We start from the raw sequence: 26597 nt of genomic DNA, 5'->3' as shown, positions 1-26597 counted from the left end.
GTGACCTAGAAAACAGAGATACTGACCTATTTACATAAGCGAGATCAAACTGACAACAGCCCATGTGTCCATTCACAGCTATGCCCGGTGAAAGTGTCCTTGACCTTGAACAAGACACTAAAATCCAACAGGCTCAACTGTTGTAAATCAACCCTGATAAGAACATCAGCCAAATGTCAGAAACAAAATGAACATAATCAATGCCATGTGTCAAGGGCCATGTGTCAAGGGCTTATCAACAAATCTCAATGGAAAAGAAGCTCTTGTCGAGATTACCGAACAGAGCCATGAAGTGTTCAGTTTTCACAACACACAGGATATAATGTCAATTTTGGAGATATATGGTTTTACTGTACAGTAGACTTCTGAATTCTATTCTTTTCCATTTCCCTTGTCATTTTTGCTGTTCAACTCACTAATAACTGTTAACTGTTAACTCAACTACTAATTGTAACTGTAATTCATAATTGTGCATCAGATTGTTCGCCATGACTCTGCAACTATGTGTTTCTTGGTGAACTGCATCTGTGCTGTCTGTTGTACTCCATCCACTGTAAGCCATTTCTCGTCTGTTAAACGCATCAATATTTGATGTAGAATCAGCTCTAAACCATAACGGCCAACCTTGGATCAAGCTCAGTAGTATAATCTTTGGTAGCGTAGCGCATCCACCAATATGAGGGGCGATGACCTTCATGCACCGATGCTTTGCAATCATTTTAAAAGCAGAATCTCACCACAACAGCGTGCATGAGACAAGAATAAACCTTTACCAGAGGAAGTTGCTGCCGACCCTTGAGCCCAAAATCAGTTTGCAAACTCTCAACATAAATGCTAGAACTCAAAATATTTGACTACTCAATTCAACCAAGCTACGCTTTTCTGATCCATAAACTTTGAACTTGCGACATAACAAGAAAAAATAGAAATAAAAATCAGGCATCCCATTGCCTACTGTGATTGTTCATTAATTTAGCAAACACATTGACGTCCTACTGTCAGTTCTTCTAAGCAAGATCCTCGTGGAAATAATTACAAAAGCCATTTCCTATTTAAGATTAATGACATATTAAAACATACATCATAAGCAACAGAGATTAATTCCCAGGGACATTTTAATGTCACTCCCAATAATGAGGTATGTATAACAAACACACACACACCAACAAGTTGTAGGAAAACGTGGTGTATTTACATTTCTTCTCTGAGTGTCAATGAGTGTGCTGACATTCACAGATAATACTTCAAATCCCAGTTATGCTCTTATTAGAGACAAGCTTTTGTGTATCTTCATATTCCATTCGCAAACACCCCTATACATGAATACACCGCCTGTTTCCATGGCAACAGCTTACGGCAAAAACCAACAGCAAACAGTGTTTAAACACGTACATTACAGGACAGGCGTCAGTATTGAAGGTACCTGTTCATTCCACGAATCTTAGTCAGAGCCTACTTTTCAGCCTCAGAAACCTTTCCTTTTCTGCGATTTAACTTATTTGTCTTTAACACACAATGAAATGAAAATTTCCTTCATCAGAAGCATGTCTGTCTGAAGTTTTAGTGCACTACTGCCACCACTGTGCAGCCATACAAAAACATACATTTCAAAGTTATCCCTGGGTGTTACCTTTCAAGCATGTGCCTTTGCTTTTTGTGTTCAGTTAGACTTTGTGTGTGTGCTCATATAAATATGTACAGTTGGTGTGTATTCTGCGAGACAATGGTAGTAGAGCACTTATGTACCACAAAGCTGCACCCTGTAAATCCCTTTACATGATAGAAATATGGCCCCTGCATCCTTTGAAAGGCTGACCTTGGATTCTTGTTTTGTGCTTAACAGCAAGGATTAGAGGAAATCTTCTACAAACACACATTTTGCTTCAAGAGATCTGGGCCTATTTTGCCTCAGCTTTATTTCAAAAAACGCAAAACAAGGCTACTTTTGAACTGCAATCTTTGGCTATTGACAGAAAAGGAAAATACTGTGCAAGGGGGTGATTTTTCTCTTATCATTTTCTTTTCCTGTCAAAAGTAGGTCGAGCTGAAAGGCAAAGCAACTTACTGATATTCAGTACTGTGAGAAGAAAAGACTTTCCAAAAGTCAAACTAAACTCGTGGGCAACGTGACCTCCCCGTAAATTAATGAACCATTCCCCCCCCTAGCCTCTTAGCTCTCTGGCACTGCCATAGCTGCATATTTATGCCAAGAATTACTGAACTCCAGATGTGCTCTGGATAGCTGGATGACATTTGGATTGGACAAAGTAAACAATCTCCTAACAATTTGTCATCAACAGCATAAAACCACATCTTTTAGATTTTCTAACTCTGTCTTGGCTTTAAATAGGAGCTATATTTATAATCCTGATCCGTCAGTTTTAGGTAACACAGATGCTGAAATGTTTCTTCCATTTCTGGATTTAAAGCATTAAAAATCTCAATCTGGACCAGATGTTAGCAAGACAATAATATCAACAACCAACTAAGAATCACAAACTTTGAAATGCAGATTCTGTGTGATGGATATCAACTGTCTTACCATTCACAGTAATGATTGTGGTTTTATTTTGAGTTCAGACAAACCAAAGTAACTCTGGTGTTAAGGTGAAATGCTACACTTTGGGAGACTACAACACCTTGTAAAGGTTGGGATGAAAAAATAAAATAAAGAAATACATTTTTTGTAATTTTGAACTTTACTGACAGTAGACAAGTTCACAAGTTTACATCCCACCTTGAAGTGAATGTAAGTAATTGGAGTTCAAGACAGATGTTCACACCAATCTCTTACCTCAGCCAAAACATAGCATTTCGTGGAAGTAGTGTTATGGCAGTTCCATGATAGACCATTGGTGCTCTCTCATAATCACTGAAGCACAATTTACACTGAGCACGACCGTGGAACTGCTTTGATTATCTTTTCACACATTGGTGAGCTGGTTGAACCGCTTATATAAATGTAATGGATGTTATTTTAATGTTTCACAGTTAAAAGCTAATGAATTCCTTGAGGGCCAATTGTCGAGTTTACAGGGACACACCTTGAATTAAATGTAAAATAGAAATTTCAGTGACTGGCTATTTAACATTCTATATGTTGCATTTCATGTTTCTGAATGTATTCATAATTTCTTTTACACCTGTTGCTTCCTGACAAAAGATGTTGCCCCCCAACAATCCAAGCAGGAGGATAAGGACAGTGAAAGCCTTTGATAACTCGTATGCCTTCAATGAAAGCTTACATGACACTGAAGCTCTGCTGCTAGACTACCGGAACAGGAATAAACAGTGGTGGCCCTGGCATATGTAATGCCTTAGGCAAGGTCATGAATGAAAGATTTGTTTTTCCTTTTGTGTGTTAAAAGACAGGGATGCGGCACCTCTGGTAACATGCTCACATATCATATGTTGACAACTTTTGATATAACCCAAACACTGGAGAGCGGTACTTTTTGACAAACAAACATGCCTTCTCAATCTATCAAGTCAACTGAGTACACCAGTGGGCACAAAGCACAAGTGGTGAGTAGGAGGAGGGAGTGACATGTAAAAAAGCACATGACATAAGAGGGATTATTCTTTGAAACTGATAGTATGGTAATAGACACTGATAATACTGCCCACCACTGGGAATGAAGTATGTCAATGGCAGAAGCTCTTCTACCATAAAAACCTAGGGCTGATTACATATTGTCTCAAAAGTGTATACCATTTCATGCCCGTTAAGTGCAATTGGAGAAAAAAACATAGCATGTTCTGGACTATAAAAGTATTCTACAAGCATGGAGATGTGCTGAGCTTAGTAAGACCATAAGAGAGAGAGTTGTGTCTGCATTGAGTCATGGTCTGATGAGGCTCAACACTGACTTCAATGAAGTTACAGACATGCTAGCGCGTTCTATTTTTCCAATGCCATGTACTTGATATCAGGGCAAAATGGTGAGGCTAGAAGAAAACCTAGAAAGAAGGGACTGACGTTGAGTTGTGTTGCAGACACAGATGAAACAAATGTTTGTTTTATCAAACTCCACTGTAGCTACACAGGGAACACAGTACCTTGACATGATGTCAAGAAGACAAAGCTAAAAATACACAACAACAACAAACTAGGCCATTAGGATGCAAGGTAGATCACTCAATGCTGTTTTTAAAAGTGATGAATTCTTTTGTGGCGGCATTTTCCTTTAATGTTTAGTTTTAACCAATGCAAATTTCTGATCAGATGGCATGAATGAAACTATGCTGAATAAAAAGGTACAACACTTCTACCTCTGTCTTTGTTTCCTCGTCAAAGTGCTTCAAAATCCACTGTGCAGGAAGATTTTGAGAGTATTGCTGTCAAAATTGTTATTTGTCAAAACAGATTTGAATGTCAGTCCAGGCAGGTATATCTTGTAAAGTATTTTGTTCTGAGAGCTCAGACAGAGCTTACATGGATTCTCCAAAAATACCAATGAAGAATCCAGTGCAGCTTATTTGATTTTAAACGGTTGGTGTAAAGATATCCTTTTGTGAAATCAGAATATAATTATATACTTTTGACAACTTGTATTGAAAGCTGAGGGGCCCAACTGGAGGGAAATATCTCTAATTGGACAAAAAAAAATTAAGCAAAAAAGCCCTAAAGCATGAGAAAACCCAATTATGTTGCCACTACCGAAAATAAACAGGCTGCTTCACTCAACCGTTCGTTGAGGAGAAGATCATGAATTCCAGATCAATCACATACAGTCAGGGTGTCTAATGATGTAAAAGATAAATCTTGCATTTGACAATTGACAGGGCAGTATGTTTGAAATGCAGCCACTGTGATGAAAACAACAAGAGGCTGAAGCTCATTTTACCAACACAGTGTTGAAAGCCTGAATGTGGACTTTAGCTTTCCTTTAAGAATCTCATATGGAGAATTCATAAAGTAAGCCGGTGAAATGAGGGATAAAATTAAGCACAGCCATGAACTAAATGGCATTTCAGTGCATCTCAGTATGTTTTACTTTACATTCTCCCCCTGTCGACATGGATGCAGTTTCACGCAATGGAGAATGTTCATAATTCAAAGGTCAAGTCGTGGGGGTTTTGTATGCAAGGTGCAGCGTAAGCCATCGAACAAGAACATTTCTAATTAGAGCTCGCTGAGAGGTGTCCCTTGATTGTTCTTATGCAAATGATGAATCATTTTCTGATGCTGTACATGGCAGTTATCTTGTGCAGCAGAATATATAATCTCCACGTTTAAGGCACAGTACAACAGCTTTTGATATGTTTTATCCTGATGTAGAAGAATAAAACTGACAACTGTTGAGCCAGCCCCAGTATCACGCCAAAGTGTGTAATACACCAGCCGATCCATTAGAGGATACCATGGCATACCTAGGCGTGAAAAGTACACATTAGTATGAAGGTGCAGTACCAGCGGGGGGGCGATAATAACAGGAGCAAACGATGAAAGTAATATAAAGAGTAATCTAAAGAGCAAAAAGGTCTGTGTAAGGTAGGAGGTCAGGTTGGTTACAGGACTTTTACACAGGAGACCTGGGTTCGAGACCATGGTTTGTTTCCATTGTTTTAAAGAAGTAGTTGTTTTAACCCAAACCATGATCTTTTCCTAACCCTAACCAAGCATTTTTGGTGCCTTGGAGCTTTATTAGTCTAACCGGACATTGCATATTTATGATTACTAACTTCAGCGCAGTATCATGCCAAAGCATGTAATACACACGCCCGTCCACCATGTGGTTTTCAGGCGTAGGCAAGGCAAAATGTGACACTGACTGTATCCTCTAGTGGACTGACGGGTTTATTACACGCTTTGGTGTGATACCGGGTTGGTTGAGTTTAAGCCTCTGTAAGTTGATATTACATATTAGGTGATGAATATTTGGCATTTTTGATAATTCATTAATTATGAGTCCATCATTACACAAACTTTGTTGTTGAGTGTTTCCGTGTATAAATTAAGAGGATTATGGCAATTTGAAAATGAAGCGTTAATGTAAGTTTGAGTGTGAGTTTCTGGGGCTCCAAGGTGTTTATAGTGATTTAAAGCGTGGAGCTTTATAGCTTTGATAATTCAGGAAAAGAAGGCTTCCAAATTATTGTCACAGACACAGTACAGAGCAGTGTGGTAAGATAGAGCAAGAGGAACTCTCATCCTTATACAGTGATAACAGGAAATAACACAATGTGTGCAGGTGAAGTGGTTTAATGCACTTTTTTCCAAAAATGTTTTATTCATTCTATTGTATTGTTTAATTGTATTTGAGAGTTGATGATGCCAAATGGGATGCACATGAGTGAAGATAACGACATTCTGTCTCTTTAAAGAATGCCTTAATTCCATTGGAGAATTATGGTACTAACGTCTTAGAAACTAACTGTAAATAGAAGAACTGACTGAACACAGATGTGTGAAACATGTAGACAGAAGAATAAGTAGAGAGACTAATGTGTGGACTACTTTTTATCATATTGTACCTCATTTATATGCCACTTTAGAGTCTGCCAAATTAATGAATGTGATGTAAATGTCTGCAATAATTTTTTGACTGTTGTTAAACTAACTACAATTCAACTACAACTACAGCTAATTCAATGTTAGTAAGCTTCATTAAAACTCCTTCCTCCAAAGATTGAGATGCCACATCCCAAATGCTCTATTCAGAAGCACGGTAAGCATGGCTATTTTCCCTGTTGGCACCTTATGGCAGCGCTGAAAATACAATAAAAAAAAATTCCCCACCAGCTCGCCTGCATGTCTCATACATCTTCAGTCATGCGGAAAGCCGTCAGTCAGTTTTACTGCACATCGGCTTCCTCTCAGCGCAGCATCGATGACTGATGGCCCTAAGTGCAACCAGATAACTACGGCAGGGGATGATAAAAATGTGAAAACACACATCCTAGACAGGACATTGGCCATTTTGGAGCAATTGACACAGAGGAGCTGAAGTGATGGCACTTCCTGTAATGCTCCTCTCTTGAAAAGCGGAGATGTCTGGTTGTTTTCTGGGAGATAGCTACAGTCCACTGGACATATTACTGAGGTACACTAACCTAATAGATCTCAATACATTTTTTTCTCCTTAGCTTTTTCTTTCTATTTTAGCAGTGAGTCGCACCTAAGATAGGATTGCATGTCATGAAAAAAATGTTTCAGTCAATATCCTGGCAATGCACTGCAAAAAGAATCCATCGAAACAAGTTAGGGAATGGTGAGCTACTGTGAGGTAGAGTCATCAGAAGAGGTGTAATTAAAAAATGGCCTAGTAAAAGCAGGGTAATGAGGAAAAGTGAATATCTATGAAAATGGATCGCTCAGGCTTAATGGCGAGTGGAATATCGAAAGAGACAGGCAGGCGTATGAAATTATGAGGTGACTGAATTGTATTTCGGTTTGTTGGTTATTAGTGATGATGAAGATGATACCTGAATCTGTAAATACCTGTTTTTATACTTCATATCTTTTTCATTTCATCTTTTATCTTTTTCCTTCTATGTACCACATGTCTGAAGTAGTGAACTGAACTGATTGGCGATGATGATGATAATGCTACAGCTGCTCTGCCAGGGTTACAAGCACATTATAGAGGTCAGCAGCTTAACCCTTCTTATGGCGTGCAATCAAGGAATTGCATACCATCTCAATATAATCTGACATGAATTATGGCAATCATTCATCCATACCAATCAAACTCAGAAAGACTATGTATCTATCAGTGCACAAATGTACTTTAATGGAAACAGGCATTTTTATCGCTGACATAAACCTTGACCGCGTGTTGAAATTTCAATCTCCCGTAGTTAAAGCCAGCACAGACAGTCTGTATACAAGTCAGTGTAAAAATCACTTTAGTGCTGATTAATAATTCATCTGTGTGTTGTCAGAAAGTGTTACTGGTCTAATGCTTATCAAACTGCATAACCTCTGAGACCAGAGGATTGCATTGCTGGGGATGATTTTCTTATTGACTAGCGCTAAATACAATTTTCTGCTGTTGATTAGGCGAGGCAACTTAAAAGGCAAATGCACTTCAAATGCAGGGGCTCACAGAGAGGTAAATTAAAATACTCTGGAAGCTTTTGCCACAACAGGCATTCAACACTAACTACAGGGGTGGAGTATTATGGTAAAATCAACCCTGTCTCCCAGAAATTACATTTAAACACAACTAATTTACAACAGCAAATATGTTTTGAAGGAAACGTCATGTCTCTTTTCCATCAACAGATAGATGAGCAGATCAGAGGTTTCAGCATTTGAAATGTTTGTTCTGACCGCTCTGAGATGAGTCGGCTTTTAAACCTCTGTTGAAAGCACCCTCACACTACCGCATGCAAGATGGTGTCATGTTGTTTCCTTCATACTTTCCTTAACTGTGCTGGTTTTAAAATGTACCAGACAAGGCCTGCAAATCCATTGCAAAGTTAGAGATGATGTTAGATTTTCCCACTAAACTCAAATTCTGTACACTGCATGTTGATCAGCAGGAGCGTCTCATAATTTGGGTAGTGCAATAATACTCACAGGCAGTAATTGCTGGCCTGCTGATTCCAAGGAGCTGCTGGAGCTGCTTACTGTGCAGAAGGCGGGAGGCTGGAGGTGTGAGGTGGGCAACGTCTCCCCTTAATCCACATACCCTCGCAGCATTCCCTCTTCAATTGATCAGCCACCTGCAAGAACAAAGCAACAGTGGAAACCTTACTCCTAAACTAATCAGTCCGATAGTCAGGTAATTTGCTTAATATTTGTCTTAACATTTTGAATTACTAAATTTTCAGTTGTGAAAATGAAACGTTTGAAGAAGTATAACAGCATGTAGAGTGCACTCTTTATTCAAACAACAGCCATAATTTATTTTGCTTCGTAAAAAGACACATTTTACACATCTTTTTTTAAGAAAGCTTTCACTGAAAGCCCTCACAAACTATCACATAATAGTTTAGTAGCATTTACTAACATTGAGAGTTGGCGTCCTGTGACTGAGGATCCCAACCACAGCCTACTCATGTCACAGTGAACAAGATAAATTATTGCTTCTGATTTCAAGAGAAGGACTCAGAGCTTCCTCACTGTCCTGACCGAGTGCATACCTTTTTTGTGTATGCAAATTACAGATATATGCAGTATTTTACTTGGATATACTGTATGCATTGTGACATTTTATTGTTCTTTAAACAATAGTAGTGCAGTAACTGATTTTCTGCATACTAAGTGGCAGCAGAAACAAGCTTTAAATACAACACTGACATATTGTCACTTTTTAGTTGATATAGCAAACAGTTGCTTATTACACATCCAGCAGATACAGTGTCCAACATTCAATTTTCGTTTAGCTCTGTTTTAGTCTCCACCAACTCCTAAGGGAAATATCTGGCTAATTACATTCTCAATGCTCCACTATGTTCACCAGCTAGTCGCTAACTGTGTCTGTCTGCTGTTTGGTGCTGGGCAGCTGGTGTACAGTGGGTTTATGAGAGCTCTTGACTGAAAACAGCTGCCTCCTGTGTCGAGATGCTGATGAGAGCGGTGGGAGGAAACCAAAACAGCAAAGTCGCGTGCTGCAAAAGCAAAACAATGAGCTGAAAGACTGAAATGCTCCATAGAATTGGAGTGGAACTGCAGAGTTGGGTGATAATTCTCTGTTGCTTCCTCACTACAAGCGACCACTTTCACATACACATGATCATTTGATTAATTGTTTGTATAGAAATACTGATTAGAGCATCTTTTAAAAGACCTGAGTGACATTCCAGAAAGGAAGCCATCTTATTGTGAAAAGCCTGACTTCAGTTCATCTAAACAGTTGATTATGGATTAAGTCATTCCTGGTTTAAACAATCAACATGAATGCAAGTTCATAGCTTTCATAGCTTTCAAACTACCTTTCAAGGGCATTATCATTTCTCAGGATAAAACAAGGCATGCTTAACAGAGTGGAATTTGCATAAATATACCTCAGGCAGAATAAAAAAATAAATAAATTGAGGATAAAAAAACAAAACAACTGAGATTTACTATTATAGATGTGGCCTTCCATTCACAATAAGAATATATTTACATGTGCAGCAACTTCATACTGAAGAAGCTCTTTGCAAAAGAGAATAACAGTATCTCAGCTTTGCTTTTTGATTTCACATCTCTACTTGCTGCCAGTAATAACCACATGCTCCATTTCCCTCTCTGTGGGTGAGACACGATCAGACTTTGGAAATGCCAAAGAGATCTTGAGTGTTCAGAGGTTGTGGATACCACAGTTAATTTGTTCCTTTATTACACAAAATAAATAACAAAAGAGCTTCTGGTGAAATTATTAATATTCACATTTCCAATAATTGTTTTTTGTTTTACAGCATTTTACACTAGAGGCTACTAGGACTGCCTGATAAATGTGTCCATGATAATGAAAGCATCAGACACTTAGACCCAAAAATCAAAAGCTGTAACCATTTGCTATGACTTTTATAACCACAAATTCCTGTAAAATCATTATCCCAGCTGAGCTACATCTATCAGCAAACAGTGCAAAAGGCAACGGCCAACAAATGGCATGGCAAATATTTGATCTTCCACATTTGATACATACATATCTACTAGCTGATGCGTTTATATCAGAAGGGATGAACTTCCCTTTGATTTCCTGGCTGGGAAAAGTAAGACTTTGGATTCAAAGCAAAGTGTTGGAGCATCTCTGCTGGTGTAATTTGTCTGCAGAGTTGTTGGCAGCAATAGAGACATCTTGTTCTTCCTCTGCAAGATGTTCTACATCTCATCTGCCTCATTACTGGCAAAACAATTAATTTCAATGTATGATATTTGGTATCAGATTATTTACTAGCATCTGTGTTACATCTTAAATGTCACATTATTACATGTTACTGTACATTAACTTTACACATGGCAAAATTAAGAAAAACAACATTTGGCATTTGTGGCATCTACTGTTTCAGAAAAAAAATCTGATATTGGCAGCGACAGCCATAACTGATTGGTATTATATAAATGTAGCACTGTATGATTAAATATTGTAAATTGAATATTTACTTACTGGATCCTGGATTACTGGTCATTTTCTAATATAACCAATGCATTTGATTATAATTTTACTTAGCTTTTCTCTATGAGCTGCTATTGGCAAAATTCAAGATGTCATCTGGTCTATAACAATTGCCAATATGGAGTATAAAGCGGTAACTCTGCAGTAAAACTTATAGCAGTGAAACTTAAACAGAGGTAAACAAACACAGATAGTTGCCATTGAAGAGTAGTCTAATTAATTCAGTCACTTCTAAGGAAATGTATTTGACATATAAAAGCTACAAATGATGAGACGCATCAACAACAACAGCGTGACTTGCTCTAAGCATGCAATTTACTAACAATGTCGGATGACGCTATAACAACTAAATAGCTTTTTAGTGGCTTGTTTGGTTGGTTGGTTGGCTAATACTGCTGCAGTTTCCAGCTAAAGGGTAAAAGTCTTGGTTGACATTAGTTTCATTTATGTCAGTTAGCTTTCAAAAAGCAGTGAATAAAGGGATAAAAAGACCCAAACCTGCAAAAGAGGTTCTGCGTTATTTATAGCCCATACGTGGGTTGAATCAACAATGGCGGACAATTCATGAGGTTAAATCCTGGGGTCAGGGAAAATCAAGTCATGTACTGTATAAAGATGATGATGTCTTTTTTGACCCATGATTCACTCTTCTACCGGACTATGTATGATTGCAAACTATGTGAACTGCATTATTGTGACTAAAGAATCCTTACAGCTGTATTTAAGCATTAATGGCATTACTTGCTGAAATAGCAAACATATTATGCTTGGCTTCCCTCTGGTAATGCACAAGGAACTGACTGAGTGAAACCTGGAAGTCAGCTCCCCATCAAAACTGCTGCTGGGTATTTTAAGAGTGAAGCAGAGCCTGATAAGTGATTTGGCCCATTGTTTCCCCACTTGAAAGCCGTCAGTTTGGGCATGCAAAAATTATTCCTGCTACTCCGTCACATTGACAGGACCTCCGAGAATATCAGTCTCACTGCCCCCGCCATACCACTACCATGCAGAGTAGCAAGAAGCTACATGTTACTCTGTGAAGTATAGCTGAAACTCAAAGGCAGCAAGGATGCGTAACTGACATATTATGAAGAGAGAGCCAGAGGGGTAACAGGATTCATACAGTAACCTGAAAACATGCGACTTCTCCTTTGACAACCTTGGGATAATTGCAGCTGAACAACAAATGCACACACAATTACTCTAAACAGAAATTGAACCCCATATAGAAAACGGGGTCCTGGGGAGATAGAAGATGAGTCATTGATAAACACCATCTGCACAGCATTTAACTTTTAAACATTTAAAATGGAGAACAGGGAACCAAACGAAATGTAAAACAAGAGCATGATAGACAGTCTTGTGTAAAAATCCTACCAGTAAACATGACAGAAAAGTAATTTCAAGGGTAAGGGTATGAAATAATAAATAACATAAATGTATGCATAAGTGAATTACAGATCAACAGAGGCAAAGCCTCTGGGAAGAAAAAAATAAAAATGTTTCTCATGTGCTAGCATGATTTTACAAATCATCTCCGTGAGTCTTTGCTACTGATAGCTTGGGACTTTTCCTTTTCCCCCCTGCGTCTGTGACAAGATTAGGCTATCTCTCCTTGTGCACATGGATGACTGACTCCTTGGGGCCGGTCACATCTCTCTTGCACCCCTTCCCTCCATCCCAAGGCAGAAAACATTTCTATTTTCAACAGGATTAGCTCTCACCACAAGCCACCTGACAGGCAAAAGCATCACCCACGTGGCACACGCCCCCCCAGGCACCCAGTAGAACATATCACGGCCTAAGTGACTAACAGGGATCCTGGGGAGTTTACCTTACAGTGGCATGCACACTGGGTAACACAGTTCCAACCTCTATACAACATCTTTAAACCGCCCCTGTCTATAAACATTAACCACACAGGATTTTTGAGCCCTTTCAAGCAGTAAATAAATCTTTGGCTGGAATAGAAAAGTACACACAGTCCCTTGGCAGAGTTAACAAACAACATATTTGTCTTTAACTTAAGAGGATGGATTGATTCAATATCCCATATTATAAAATTGCAGACTCATTCTAGAGCAGCAAAATAAATAAATAAGCAAACGGACAAATAAGAAAATAGTTTAAATGGCAGCTATTAGCCCTGCCAAAATATCTGGCACATCACTTTGCAAGAAAAACACTTTGTTGCTCATGATTTCAGTAGTAATCCCTGTTGCAGTTCCTCTTATCTTCATTTGGGGATAAACTTTCTGTCAGTGTGTTCTGTATTACAACAATACTTTCCCATAATCTGACCTCTGTAATCCTTAATCAAAAATTCCTCAAACAAGGGATTTGATACAAATTTTATCATATTTTGAAATATGATTCAGCAAGTATCAGATTTTTACAAGCACAGATTATCTGTGCCAGTCTGAGCAGGGGAAGGAATACGAAAGATTCGCCTCTCAACAATTAACAGCTTTAACACTGGCTTTAGAGGGGCCTCGAGGAGCAAGACACTTAACCCCAACTGCACTATTGGGACTGCTGACTGACCAGCTGTGGTAAATACACTCACAAGCTCCAAGGCAGGAAGTATTTTAACTGATTGAGTAGGTTGGTGTACTTTGGTGAAAGATGTATCAATGATAAACCTTCACTAACGCATTAAAGGGACAACGCAAGATGAAAATCAGCAGTAGCTGGATTAACCTGCAAACTGAACCCTGAACATTATATGTACTATCAACAAAGGGCACTGTTTTACATTTTGTAATTGTGTTGCCTATTTCTCTTAAGTATTTAGTGACTACATAGATTCCAATTATCTGTCTATTGACAGGTGCTGTTGATAACATTGATACCATCCAGCCACTACATGATGCACTCCCCTTCCCCCCTTCCATTCCATTCCAGTGGTTCCCAGTTCGTTGCACCACCTGCATATCACATGGTCATGTGAAGTGAGACTCAGTGATATCAAGTGCTAAATCTTTCCTGATAGAGTAATGAATTCATTTTGCAACATATAGCTATACATTAGCAATAGATTTAGTTTACTTTGTGCGGTGGTGTTTCATGTAACTTTATCTGTGGTAATTTTAGGATATGGCTAGCTAGCTTTAGGTAACTCTTTTTTCCCCATCATTTAATAGGGGCTCTATATTGCCACACTTACAGTAAATTGACATTTCATTCATCCTTTACACTGTAAGATATAAGGTATATAGTTACATTTTAATCCAAACAGTACAGTACATTGTATGGATGCTATTAAAACCCACAGCGCTCGACATTCGACAGTCAGCTACAGTAAAAGTTGACGTTAGCTAGGGTTAGTGTTAGCGTAGTGTTGACCTAACATTAGTTTTCTTGCTGAAAACAAATCTCATAGCAGATTATAAAAACAGCTGAGCGGCACACAGCAACAATGGCTACAGGGAGAAAGGACGACTGTATGATTATATAAGTATTTTCAGATTTTTATATTAACGTGAGTACCATAGTTGTTGAGCTCAACGCAGCTGGCTACATGGCTAGCTAGTCACAAGTACCTCAGCTAAGTGTCTCATTATAGGGCTAACATTGGACTGCTATATAAGATGACACCCTCAATAACAGTCACATTTTGGGTCTAAACACTATAATGAGCAGATTTACAGTAGTTCTGAACTTTAATTTACGTTCGACATGACACATTGGTAATATATTGGGATCCCACATCCATTCCATTCTTAAAGAAGAGCATAAGCAGACCAGTCCGCCGTCGGACTCTGGTCCACTTCTAAATCCCCTCTGATACGCATCTTCGTTAAAACGTTATGTGGTTTGAGGGAAATATAACATTAGGTAACTGGACGAAACCGTCACTAATGCTAATGTAGCTCCTCAGAGATTGAAGCTGTTATTTTTCTTTCTGTTATTTTGATAATCTAACCAGGGACAACCAATAGTTGTTGTTTTTTTTTTTTTGTTTTTTTTTAAATATGCAGAAATGTAATTTTATGGGTTATTGTTGTTGTTCGGACGATTAAGCTAAGATAGCTAATATGTGCTAACGTCAGTGTCCGTTTTTTTTCACACTTAACTAGCAACTTTACTACATGATACCAACGTCGTTATACTATTGGCTCACAAGCATCAGACATCTCACACAGATGTAAACAAAACATTCATTTTGGACCTGAAAATAAATATAATGATTAATTCACAATCATAATTTTTTTTTTCCGGAAAAGTGATACTTTTATTCCACGCCTTTCTAAAAGCTCTGTGGATGTATTATTTTTTTTAACAATATTTGTCTACATAAAAATGTTATCAATATAACCTTTAAAATCACTGTGCCATAGCTAGAAACAGGGTCAAAACTAGCATAAATTAAAGTAAAACAATAAAGTGAATTTGAATTATTTTTACTTAAAAAAATAGTTAGGCATTTTGGAAAACATGCTTGTTCGGTTTCTTGCTGAGAGTAAGATGAGAAAATTGAGTCGCTCTGATAGCTGTCCATTAAATATAAAGCTGGAGCCAAGAGAGCTAACTTAACTTAGCTTATCTTAGCATAAAGACTGGAAGCAGGGGGAAACAGTTAGCCTGGCTCTGTCCAAAGGTAAAAAATCAGCATTCCAGCACCTCTAAAGCTCACTAACAACACATTGTATTTGTTTTATCCATGCAAAATCCAACTGTAAAAATGTTAGTTTGTGGTTTTACATGGTGTTACTGCCTAACTATTTCTTGGCCAGAAGCAGTGACTTCCTGGGGTGCTGGTTGCCTCAGCAGACACTCCACCTCACAGTGATGACAGGATTTGTTAAGCAGATTTGTTCCCTTTGGACTGAGCCAGGCTAGCTGTTTTGCTCTGTTTCCAATCTTTATGCTAAGCTAAGTTACCTTCTTCTGGCTGTAGTTTCATATTTTACAGACAAATATGAGAGTGAAATTGATCTTCTCATCTTCTTCAATTGTGATTAGTTATGTATCTGTACTAAACCACACAGCTTTGAATATAGTACAGTTATGGTCATAGCATCAGAGCAAATGAGAATGACAAATCTTTTTCAGTATACTATCATTTTAAAGCCAACTGCCTTTCTTCTGCTTCACAATGACTAAGAGGAAACAGAGTGTCTCTTAAACCAATGAATATTACATGCTCTGCCTTCTTCCACAAAAAAAACATCAAATCCCAAGTAGTCATTGTGTGCTGGAGGTCATGGCAGTGTTTTAAAGTAAAAGCAAGTAAAATCAAATCCCCACTGCACTTCTCAGGAAGCTGAACACTTCTTCATTATAATTGTCAATCATATTACTCAAAGAAAATACCTTTAATTTGAGTTGATTCAAAATAATTTCAGTTCAAATTCCCTTCCTTAGATTTTCTTTTTTTTTAAAAAAGCACAAAAGTAAGGGGGAAAAAGCTGAAGGCTACAGGGTCATGTGAACCACCTCTCAGACAGGTCCAACAGCTCAGATCATTAAAGCAATATCTTCAACCTTGACATTGTGTAGTTTGGCCTGTTACTTTTCCTCAGCCAGCTCTGTCACCGTGCAGTGAAAGTTTCTAGAGTGCCATTACTGAAAAGTGCATGCTAGCATTGTTGGGAATCATTTTTTTCAAAACCTGTGGATAATTCAAGCAGCCTCTTCATGTTATAATGTACATAACGGTGAAACAATTTCATTGCATTACAGTTTAATTAACTGTAGAGTATCTGTTAAGATGGGAACAAGCTTGATTTCAGTTGTTAATGGTGACAAATTCAGCAGTAACATACAGATGTTTTTGCAGTGCAGTCAGAGTATTATGCAGGACGTTTATTGTTGTGGCTCTTTACTCCAGCATATTGGATTTGAAATGAAATAATGACTACCGGGCTGACTTTTGGCTTTAAAGATAAACAGTATGGGACTCCTATTAGACAGTGATACAGCAACAATGATCCTAAACATACAGATAAGGCAACCAAGATGTTTTTTCATCACCAAACAGTGGGATGTTCTTGGTCGTCACCTGATCGTGAGTTTCACCTGCTGAAGATCGGACAGAAGGCAAAAAGCACTTAAAACAAGCAAGAAGGGAAGATGGCTGCAGAGCAGACCCAGCAGATCATTTTCTACACTCTTATTTTAATGTGTATGTAAACACTTAAATTAAACTATATGATGAAGCTCTGAATGCAAAACATCTTACTGCACAAGCTTCAAGAACCACAACACACATTAACATTTGCGAACAGCATTCACTTTGGACACAAGTGGCAATTATGGAAATAAGGTGAATGCTAGTGTAACACAAGTAGATAGTCATGAAGCCATTCTAGTGACTCAGTCTGCTAACATTAGCTAGCATTAGCCACAATAAACCACTGGTCATACCATGCGTTCATTTTTAACAGGGGGGACAGAGGGTTTCCCGGTTCGCTTCGTTCACCCGTGACTAGCGGGTCCCCTCAAATCACATACTGGTCATACCAGACCAAGAAGGCAAGCAAAAACCCCCTGGATGTTTGGTTGTTGTTGTTGTTTTGCCTGAGTTCAACCTTTCAGTCTTGCGTTAAAGAAAAACTGACAGATATCCAAAACCTTATGTGTTCACTTTCAGAAAAGTGCAAATTCCTCAAAAGCTGCTCACGTTAAATGAACTGAATGTCATGATAGTAAATTGTATTTCCCATAAAATATATTAGAGAAGCATCCAAACAGACTGAGGTAACCAAATGTGTAGGATTCCAACATTTCTGACCTTGGCGACAAAGTATCAAAAAAAGACAATACTGCAGACTGCAATCCACGCTGTTACACTTGACTGTAATAAACCTGAATAAGCTGTTTAGGTCAACAGAAGTCAGCCTTTTCCCAATAAGCCATGATCTACATTTCTGATCTACATTTCTTGGGATCCTTATATATGAAAACTCTGTGATCGCTGTCGCTGCCATCATCAACAATTCTTGACTAACAATAACAAATTTTACAAAACCATACATGTTCATTTAATTGGCCATTGTGATTTTAATTTTATGTGATTTTGATATTCATGTTTGTTCCCTCTCACACAGTGATCTCAGACGTTTTGTGTTTAATTGACTTTTTCAAAGCGGAACTGGCCTATCATAAGTTACACACTACACCTACACAGAACATCTATTCATTTGATTTTATGCTGTCTTTCACTTTTCTACTCTTAAACTGACTGATTCTGTCTGCTTCCATCACATCAGCCCTACTGTCTAGTTTATTTTCCCAGACTTTCAGTGAATCTTCTACCACCTTGTTAAATATTTTCTTCTCAATTCCCCTGAATTACTAGGCATTTATAATTATTCCTATTATCTATTTTAAATTCCATTGCACCTTTTTAAAGGTGAAAGTGCACAATATTAAAGCTAATCCAGGGCTAAATCATTCTGAAATCATGCAATGGAAGAAAGATATACACCATTTCTCTTGGTCAGATGGGAGATGGAAGTACCTCATTTTAAATTCCAGTTGGCCTAAAAACTTGATTTCACAAATCGAGTGTCTTTCTGTCAAAATATAGAGCAAATTATCACGCAGTGTTCCTACAGAGTTCCTGAAGTGCATTCTGTTATATGTAGACATGCGATCCAGGTCCTGAGCTATGACATCTGTAGAGGTCGGAGGTCCATACGAATAATTATAGCCAGTTGTATGTTGTATGTGTCCAGTGTCCATACATGAGTATTTGTATACATACATGTGGTAAACAACATGTTTTGTTTTCAGAAGGTTAATGTCTGAAAACATAATAAATGTAACATTAATAGCATGAAGCGTAGGTTGCTTTCACACCTAACCTGTTGGTGTGCTTCAAACTAACTTACATTTTCATTTTAATTAATACTGTTTCTACCTGTTTGTCATTATTCATAAAATGGGGTCCCGCTATAGTCTTGACTTATAATGCTCATAATAAATAATTTCTTTGTGAGCTCTTTGTGACACCAGAGAAGAGAAATTAACACATAAGAAGCAGTAAAATTCTTCATAACCTGCTGTCAGTCACCAGAATGTGATTTCCCCATGAGGGTCCATGTAGTGCTGACAATACAGAGTCACCAAAACTGTCCAATGAATGAGTTACTTGTCAGTCCCTATGACTTCATGTTTACAGTGCCTGGTCTCTATAAAAAGCCAGTGTAAGCACAAAACTCAGCAGAAATAGTAAATTAAATGAACTACAGGTATGAAAGAAACAGGTTCTTTGCTCTTATGGTCTTACAGGTATGGTCTTATATAAAAGGTTTTAACCTTTTTTCTTTTCCTATCCTAAATTAATTCTCAACATGACAACTTGATTGGCTACTGTATTTATGTAGCACTAGTCCAGTGCAAAAACATCATCCAGATAACCAGTCAACCTCCCATGAAGCAGCAAAAAACCTTTTGACATGTGAAAGTAATGATGTGATCCCTGAGCCCTTGTTTTCATGGTTCATGACTCCTGCCCCCCCCCTAGCCTCCGAACGGAGAAGGAATTCATTTTAATGACTTAATTTAAAAGCACAACACAATCAAGGTAATTAGGGGAACTTAAAAAAGTTTGGGTGACTGTCAGGTTTTAATTCTGTGTCATCGAGGGGGAAGATGCTGCAAATGCCGGCCATCACATTAGTTCCATCTCTAATTAGAGGGCAGCAGTTTAACTGGGGCAGATGAGAGAGGTGTCCAGGGAGCTCCGCAGGTCCACTTTAATTAACGGATAAGCAATTAATCAATTACTTATTTGTGGAGGGCAATTAACAAAAATGTCCTTAATCTGATCTTAATTGTGGTGTTGTTTGCTTTGAATATGCACTGTGTCTTTCCAGGTTTTACCCCGCAGCCACCGTGAAAGGTCCAGAGGTGCTTAAATATATTACCATATGTTTTGGTCATTTCAGTGCACAGTGAGAAATTTGAGCTCTGTCATGATTCACCATTTGCAGCTCTCCATGCCAATTTCTAAGTAATCCATCAAATAATTTGCTTCACACAAGCAAATTAATCTTCAATGTATAATTATAATGTCATTAAGAAGCTGTGTATCCCTGAAAATGATGCCTAAATGATTTCATGAATCATTCCGTCCAAGGGGTGACAAAAAAAAAAAGCTGGAATACAGCAACCACTGCTTCTCTCACCAAAGAAGAGTTCAGCTTTGTTAATTTTGTCACATAACACATAAGCACAGTCATTTCTTGGTTCATGAGCTGTTATACTGAATTAACCCAAGATATTATTTTCCATATGATCTATCAGAAAAGAAATGCAATAATATTGGACATACTATCACGCAGTATATCACACTCCTCAAAAATAACAAGTTCAATTTATATCCAATGAGTTTTAATAAAGTACAACTAAATCACCTTTAAATTTAACGAGATACTGTATTAAACAGGTCATTTGCATGCAGTGAAGAAAAGAGAAATCCTTGACCACGGTTTGCCTTTCTCTAATACCTAATAAATTACTCAAATTGTTAAGCCCAACAAAACAGCCAAATGTACCTTGAGTCTTACATATGTGCTTTAGTTAGCTGGAACTGAATGAGTCACCCTCACTCTCCAAATACTGTATGACAAATGTGTCAAATAATTAGTTTTAGAAATCTATGTTGAATGGACAGTACAATGCCAGTAATGCAGACTATTTCATAACTGTAGGACTTCACCAAGACATACCAGTAGACAGTCTCAGTCCTGTAAGCAAATGCATGATTTTTCTTAGCAATTTTCTTAATGGGTGTCTTTCTTATAATACAATTCTGAAATATTGCCCTCACTTATTGTAATTGCAGTTTTGGATGACTTGTTACTGTTGAGACGCAATGGCAATATTAAGAAAAGTTTAGTGACAGGATCAAGTTGCTGAACTTTTTTACCTTCTGAGCATATTTCTGAGGGCATGGCATCCTTTCAGCGGTCGCAAAAGCACCAGCATCTCTTTGAAGACCAAGTCATTTAACTACATGAGGGGAGGGAATGTCTGATCAAATAGCAGAGAACTATTATGACAGCGGTTCATCTTTAATAAGGCAAACCACTAACAATAAGATAAACATATGCCATACAGTAGGCCATATTTGTCTGTGACAGACTTTGGCAGCTATCCGTTAGATTAATCATCAGGGAGTCTGAGGAAATGAGCTAGAAATGAGAGGAATAACCAGCGTTGGGAAAATGCACAACTTAGAAGAACATGATAGCACATTTAAAGTGCATGATATCTCTACTCATTAATGCATATCCACTGGATGCATAATTATGTACAGAGTGTTTTGGTCTGATGACAGAAGAACCACGCACAGTTCATGTCGACCTGTAGGTCTGCAGTCATGAATATTAATGACAATACCAGGAGACCAAGGAGACTCATTATAACGCTGGGCCATCATTACAGACCTACAGTAGATGGAATACTGTAACCCCCCCAGTGCCCTCAAGTTAGAAATCTGGTGGATTAGGAATCTTTGGATCAAATAAATCATCCTCATGATACTGAATTTGGCCACTTTAGATTACAGAAAGACCAACATACAACAACCAAAGTAGGAGTAAGTAGAATTTTAACCTTAATTTGATTTTATGGTGTTAATTTCATGATAACAGAGAGCATACATTTACAACCTTGAACATCGAAAGACCGATTCACACATGACAAATCATTATTCAAAAAAAATGTTATATTAGATTTGATTCAGTTTTCCCAAGTTATTAATTTTGTGTAGAGGTGGAGATACAATTTAAACAGCAAACAAAACAGCAATCACTATCAACAAATGCACTTCACCTTCACGTTGAGTATGTGTCTTTGCACGCGTGTATGAGACTCTTATGATTCATACAGCTGCTTCTCTCTACATTACATGCCCTGACTGCAGCATAACCACATCACCATGAAGGATGCTGTACTGCATCCGATGGCCAGATGTTGCTTTGACGCAGAGTCTTAGAATCTACACAGGTCCTCACCTTGAAACATCCTCATCAAAAAACGTCAACATTGCTTTCTGCTGACTCAGTATCACAACTGCAATCACTCCATCACCAATGCCATTGGTGTCTTGGCTTTTACTTTCCCCTCTCCAGATGGATTACCAGTCCATTATGTTGAAAAAATTCCACATCAAGCTCTTTCTCTTCTGTGTAAACAATTACTAATCATGCAATGGCACATTAAGCCCTCCCTTCCCCTTTAATAATGATTTTATGGTGACACCAAGTCCCGAGGCACACTCACTGTTAGTATTCCCTCACTGATGCTTAGGAAATGATTTATATTAGCGCTGCAACCTGATACCATATTCACCACATGGCAGCAGAGGCAAAATAGTCAAATTTATACCCAGAGACATTTAATTCACAAATGGATTAAGGAGTGGTCCAAGGAAAAGAAAGGAAGAAATAGGCAGATTCTAGAGCAGCAGATGGTGTGAAATGACTTGAGATTTTGGTGTGAAACAACTTGAGATTTAGTGCATGACTAACAAAAAAAAAAATGCTGCCAAAAGCACTTGAGCTTATTTCATAAGCATAAATGAGATAAAGTGCAATGGAGTGGCATTTTAGGGTCTTGAGATTAATGGCGAATGTAAATTTGTGATTCTGTAAGATGTCCAACTCCTGACTGGCTGGGGCTCAGAAGTACAAACAGTCTGAATATTTTGGATGGTAAGATAATAAGATGCTGACACATTTTCATACAGTCATCCTCTCACAGTGGTTGAAATTTTGATGAAGGATTTAGTTTCGTGTTTTAAATTTGAGGTGAGGTAGGAAAACCTTATGTTTGGCCAAAAATAATGTCACTTTCCTGGGCTAAAAGCTATAGAATGGAAAATGAGCATTTTAGTCATTTATATACTTTTAGGTAGTTTTTTCCAGTGGTTCCCAACCTGGGACTGGTCTCCTCCAAAGGGTCACAAGATAAATCTGAGCGGTCATGAGATGATTAATGCTGTAGGAAAAAAAGAAAACAACAAGTTCTTCTACACAAATTTATATTCTTTTTTGTGTATTTTTTGTTAAATATTGGAACCTAACCACTCAATGCTTTTTTTGTAAAGGATTAAAAGTCAAACAGGTTAAGAATCACTGGTTTAATTTTGAACAAAGCACTTTATTTTAGAATATGGTTTTTAATATGAAAACTTGTAACTAAAGCTGTCAAATAAATATGGTGGAGTAAAAAGTGCAACATTTCCCTCTGAAATGGTGGAGTAGAAGTATAAAGTATAACATGGAAATACTCAAGTAAAATACAAGTACTTTGCAACATTTTACTTAAGTACAGGACTTCAGTAAATGTACCGCTTTAGACTATGTCTCGAGATGCTTGTGACCTGCGATGTTAAATGTTCTTATCGTGTTGTTAAACAATATCACAAATAACATCAAGAGTTCTGTGGTACGACTCAGCTTCTGTGTTTATGCATAGAATATTCAATGGGCCTTTAAACAACTAGGCCTATCTACTGTGTGCGTAAAATGCTTACAGTCTGTGAAACTCTTCTTTCTTTGTGCATTTCACTTGAACTATAGAAACAAAGTCGGAATCAATAATAAATAAAATGATCACATCTCAGACGTAGGTGTACACAGAAGTCCTAAGATGTGTGCACTGCGGACTGCATGGGAAGCCGCCCTGAGATTTATCCCCCATCTCAATAGTCTTATCTGTGATGTGCAACTGATGAACTCCTGAAAGACTCTGGATTTTCGCTCGTATGGATCAACTGACAGAGGGACGGGGGGTTGGTCCATTTCTCCCTCACTGGGAGATAAGCGCTGTCTGTCAGCGTGATTGACGTATCAAAGAAGGGCAGCCTGTGCCATTGTAGGGACTTGACTTCTAGATAGGCTTTTTCAGCCATTCACCGGGCTGCTTTTTAATATAAACAAGCCAGACAGGCAGACATGGTAGCTTTTTTTTTTTTTTTTGCAGCCATACAGAGGTATTTTGATGATGCTGGATTTTTAGTACAGTAAGACCTGAGAATTGAATAGCAGACTTCAGCAAAAGAGGAAGGGGACAGTAAGGCTTGATGATGGAATTCAACAGTGAATTCAGGATCCAGGATACATTATTATTATTATTATTATTATTATTATTATTAATGACTGCAGTGCAGGCATACAGTGCATGCATTTTCAGTAAAAAAAAACATGATCAAACTTTTCAGTTTCATTCAATTAGTTTGAATCAAAATGTCATCTTTGATAGGCCTTTTATTTTATAACCCACTGACATTTGTTTTGATTCACACACACACAAACTCAGAAACTGTAGAACGCTGTGAGCAGCCCTTGAGTTATCAGTATTAATCTTAGGCATCATTTTCGAGAAATTTTTATCTGCAGAGGCTTGTTGACTTCAAGGCATCACAAGTAAATAAAAGACTGTAAGTACTGATCGAGAGGCCAACCATCATGCAGTGAGGCAGAGCGAGAGTGTTGCACAGTGAAGGACCAAGAGCAGCTTTCTCCTTTGATACAGCAGCAGGTAGTTTGCCCAAACACCCTTATCCTAAATTCACCACTGCTCAAATGAGGCTTCAATTATTTAGCTAGAGACCAGCGAGGAGAGAAGACCTTGTGCACATTTTACAGGGCTCTGTGTTGCATTTCTCCATGGACACTTTTCCATGGACTTCTAAACACCTGACGGATTTCCAAAACTTTGAGTGGTGAATCCTGCAGCAGGTAGTTGCATTAAGCACATTCACATCACACCAATGTCGAGGAGCTTTGCCTGACAGAAGTTAACAATAAGAGTTTCAAACCTGCATTGACTCCCTGATCTGTTCCTGTTTGACAATACATAACATTACAACAAGCACAACAAAAAGGCGTGAGGAAAACAACCCATACATATTGCAGCCGTGGGCTCACACAGGGTTTCATACATCAAAGGCCGGAGGAGCCAGGCTGCCGACAATCACACACACTGTTTTGCATTCACCTCTCCGTCCTTCAAAAGCTGTATGGGTACCAGCCGCCTGGAGAAGCCACAGAAAAGTAATAGGGAATTTAGCCCCACACAAGGAGCCCCTATTCATCAGACAGTGATAGGTACAGTAACATTTTACCCAACTACTTTTGTGTTGAGAGGATTGATAGTTTTTCACAAGTGGTTTGCTACAGATGAGCCTTGTGATGCAGCTGGGAGAGCTAAGCGTTTTCATGTTTGGCTAGTCATCGCTTTTATTCAGCACATGCTTCAGCTAGTGTTATCTGATTGCTGTGTTCATTTGTTAATTGAAGCAGAATAAAAAAAATAAAAAAAACCAAACATTTCACTCTGGCAAAGACACTGCGCTACTGCATGTGCACACTACCGTCTTACATTACAGTTAGAGATGAATAAAAACAGAAAGTAGCGTAGAACTGCAGAGCAAGGATGTTTTAACCACAGTGCAGTCCTCAGTCTCTTCATCCGTGTTAGAGTTTGCCACCAGACAGGCAGGTCAGGAGGTTTGGAGACGTGAAAGTTATGGATGTGAGTGCCTGTATTTCTGTATTACATCAGTGATGGAGCGACAACCTGCACAGGGTTTCACCTTGCTTTCCTCCGTGCTCCAACTTTATAGTGCATTGTGATTGGACAGCACAGTCCCAGGGCAGGCCCAAACTCAGAGTATGTTAATTCATCTTTCCTTAGTAGTTTGTGTATTTTTGTTTTTGCCCCTTGTTACGTTTGCCTCTGTCCTTCTAATTAACCCAGATGTTGCACACAGGCAGTGTAACTGTCTAGTCTTTTATAGTATATAATTTAGGGCTGTAACAAAATATTTTATTCAATTGGTTGATTATTTTCTTAATTAACTGATTAATTGTCAAGTCTATGAAATGTCCAAAAATTGGGAAAATAATGTCCATCACATCATCTCAGTGCCCAAGGTGACGTCTTCAAATGTCTTGTTTTGTCCGACCAACAGTCCAACACCCAAAAGACATTTATTTTAATATGATATATGACAAAGAACAGCAAATCCTCATATTTGAGAAGCTGGAACCAGACATAGTTTGCACCTTTGCTTGTAGTTTCAAAGTAAAATATTTTGCGCAAAAGATTTTTTCTCTTTAAGGACAAACTGTTTTTTGAAAGTGGGTGCTTCCTGCTAAGCATTGACTTTTGAGATTTGCAGGTCAAAAGACATCGAGACATCCAGTTGAGAACCTATAGTTTTTCACATGTCTTGATCACATATACAGTAATTTTTGTTTCAACAGCATTTGAATGTGTCACAACTCCAGCCAGCTCCTTGTTACAGTCTCTTGTATGTATGTATATATGTGTGTATGTTTGTATGTACTGTATATGATTATGTTTCATTATTTAGCTCTTGCTATTGTCCCTAATGTTGCTTATGTTTTGAATTTCCTCACCTTGGAAAGCACTTTGTGCTTATTGCTTGAAAAGTGCTCTATAAATAAAATTATTGTTATTATTATTATTAGACTTAAATTATTAATACATTATCAAAATAGTTGCTAATCAACTAATCGATTAATTGACTAATTGTTTCAGCTTCTAATTACA

General features: G+C 38.1%; 1 protein-coding gene across 2 annotated transcripts in view; it reads right to left on the bottom strand.

The window, feature by feature from the left end:
• Nucleotides 1-26597, bottom strand: part of lingo1a (leucine rich repeat and Ig domain containing 1a) — a 130126-nt gene that overhangs the window by 50477 nt on the left and 53052 nt on the right. For both annotated transcript variants that reach the window (XR_006377752.1, XM_044193927.1), the window contains exon 2: nucleotides 8528-8673. The gene's annotated coding sequence lies outside the window, so the exon portion shown is untranslated. The remainder of the gene's footprint in view (nucleotides 1-8527; nucleotides 8674-26597) is intronic.

This window comes from Siniperca chuatsi, linkage group LG4 (assembly GCF_020085105.1).
Source record: "Siniperca chuatsi isolate FFG_IHB_CAS linkage group LG4, ASM2008510v1, whole genome shotgun sequence".
In the NCBI taxonomy this organism is placed as follows: Eukaryota; Metazoa; Chordata; class Actinopteri; order Centrarchiformes; family Sinipercidae; genus Siniperca; species Siniperca chuatsi.
The sequence above is the reverse complement of the archived record's forward strand: the minus strand, read 5'-3'. Positions and strand labels throughout refer to the sequence as shown.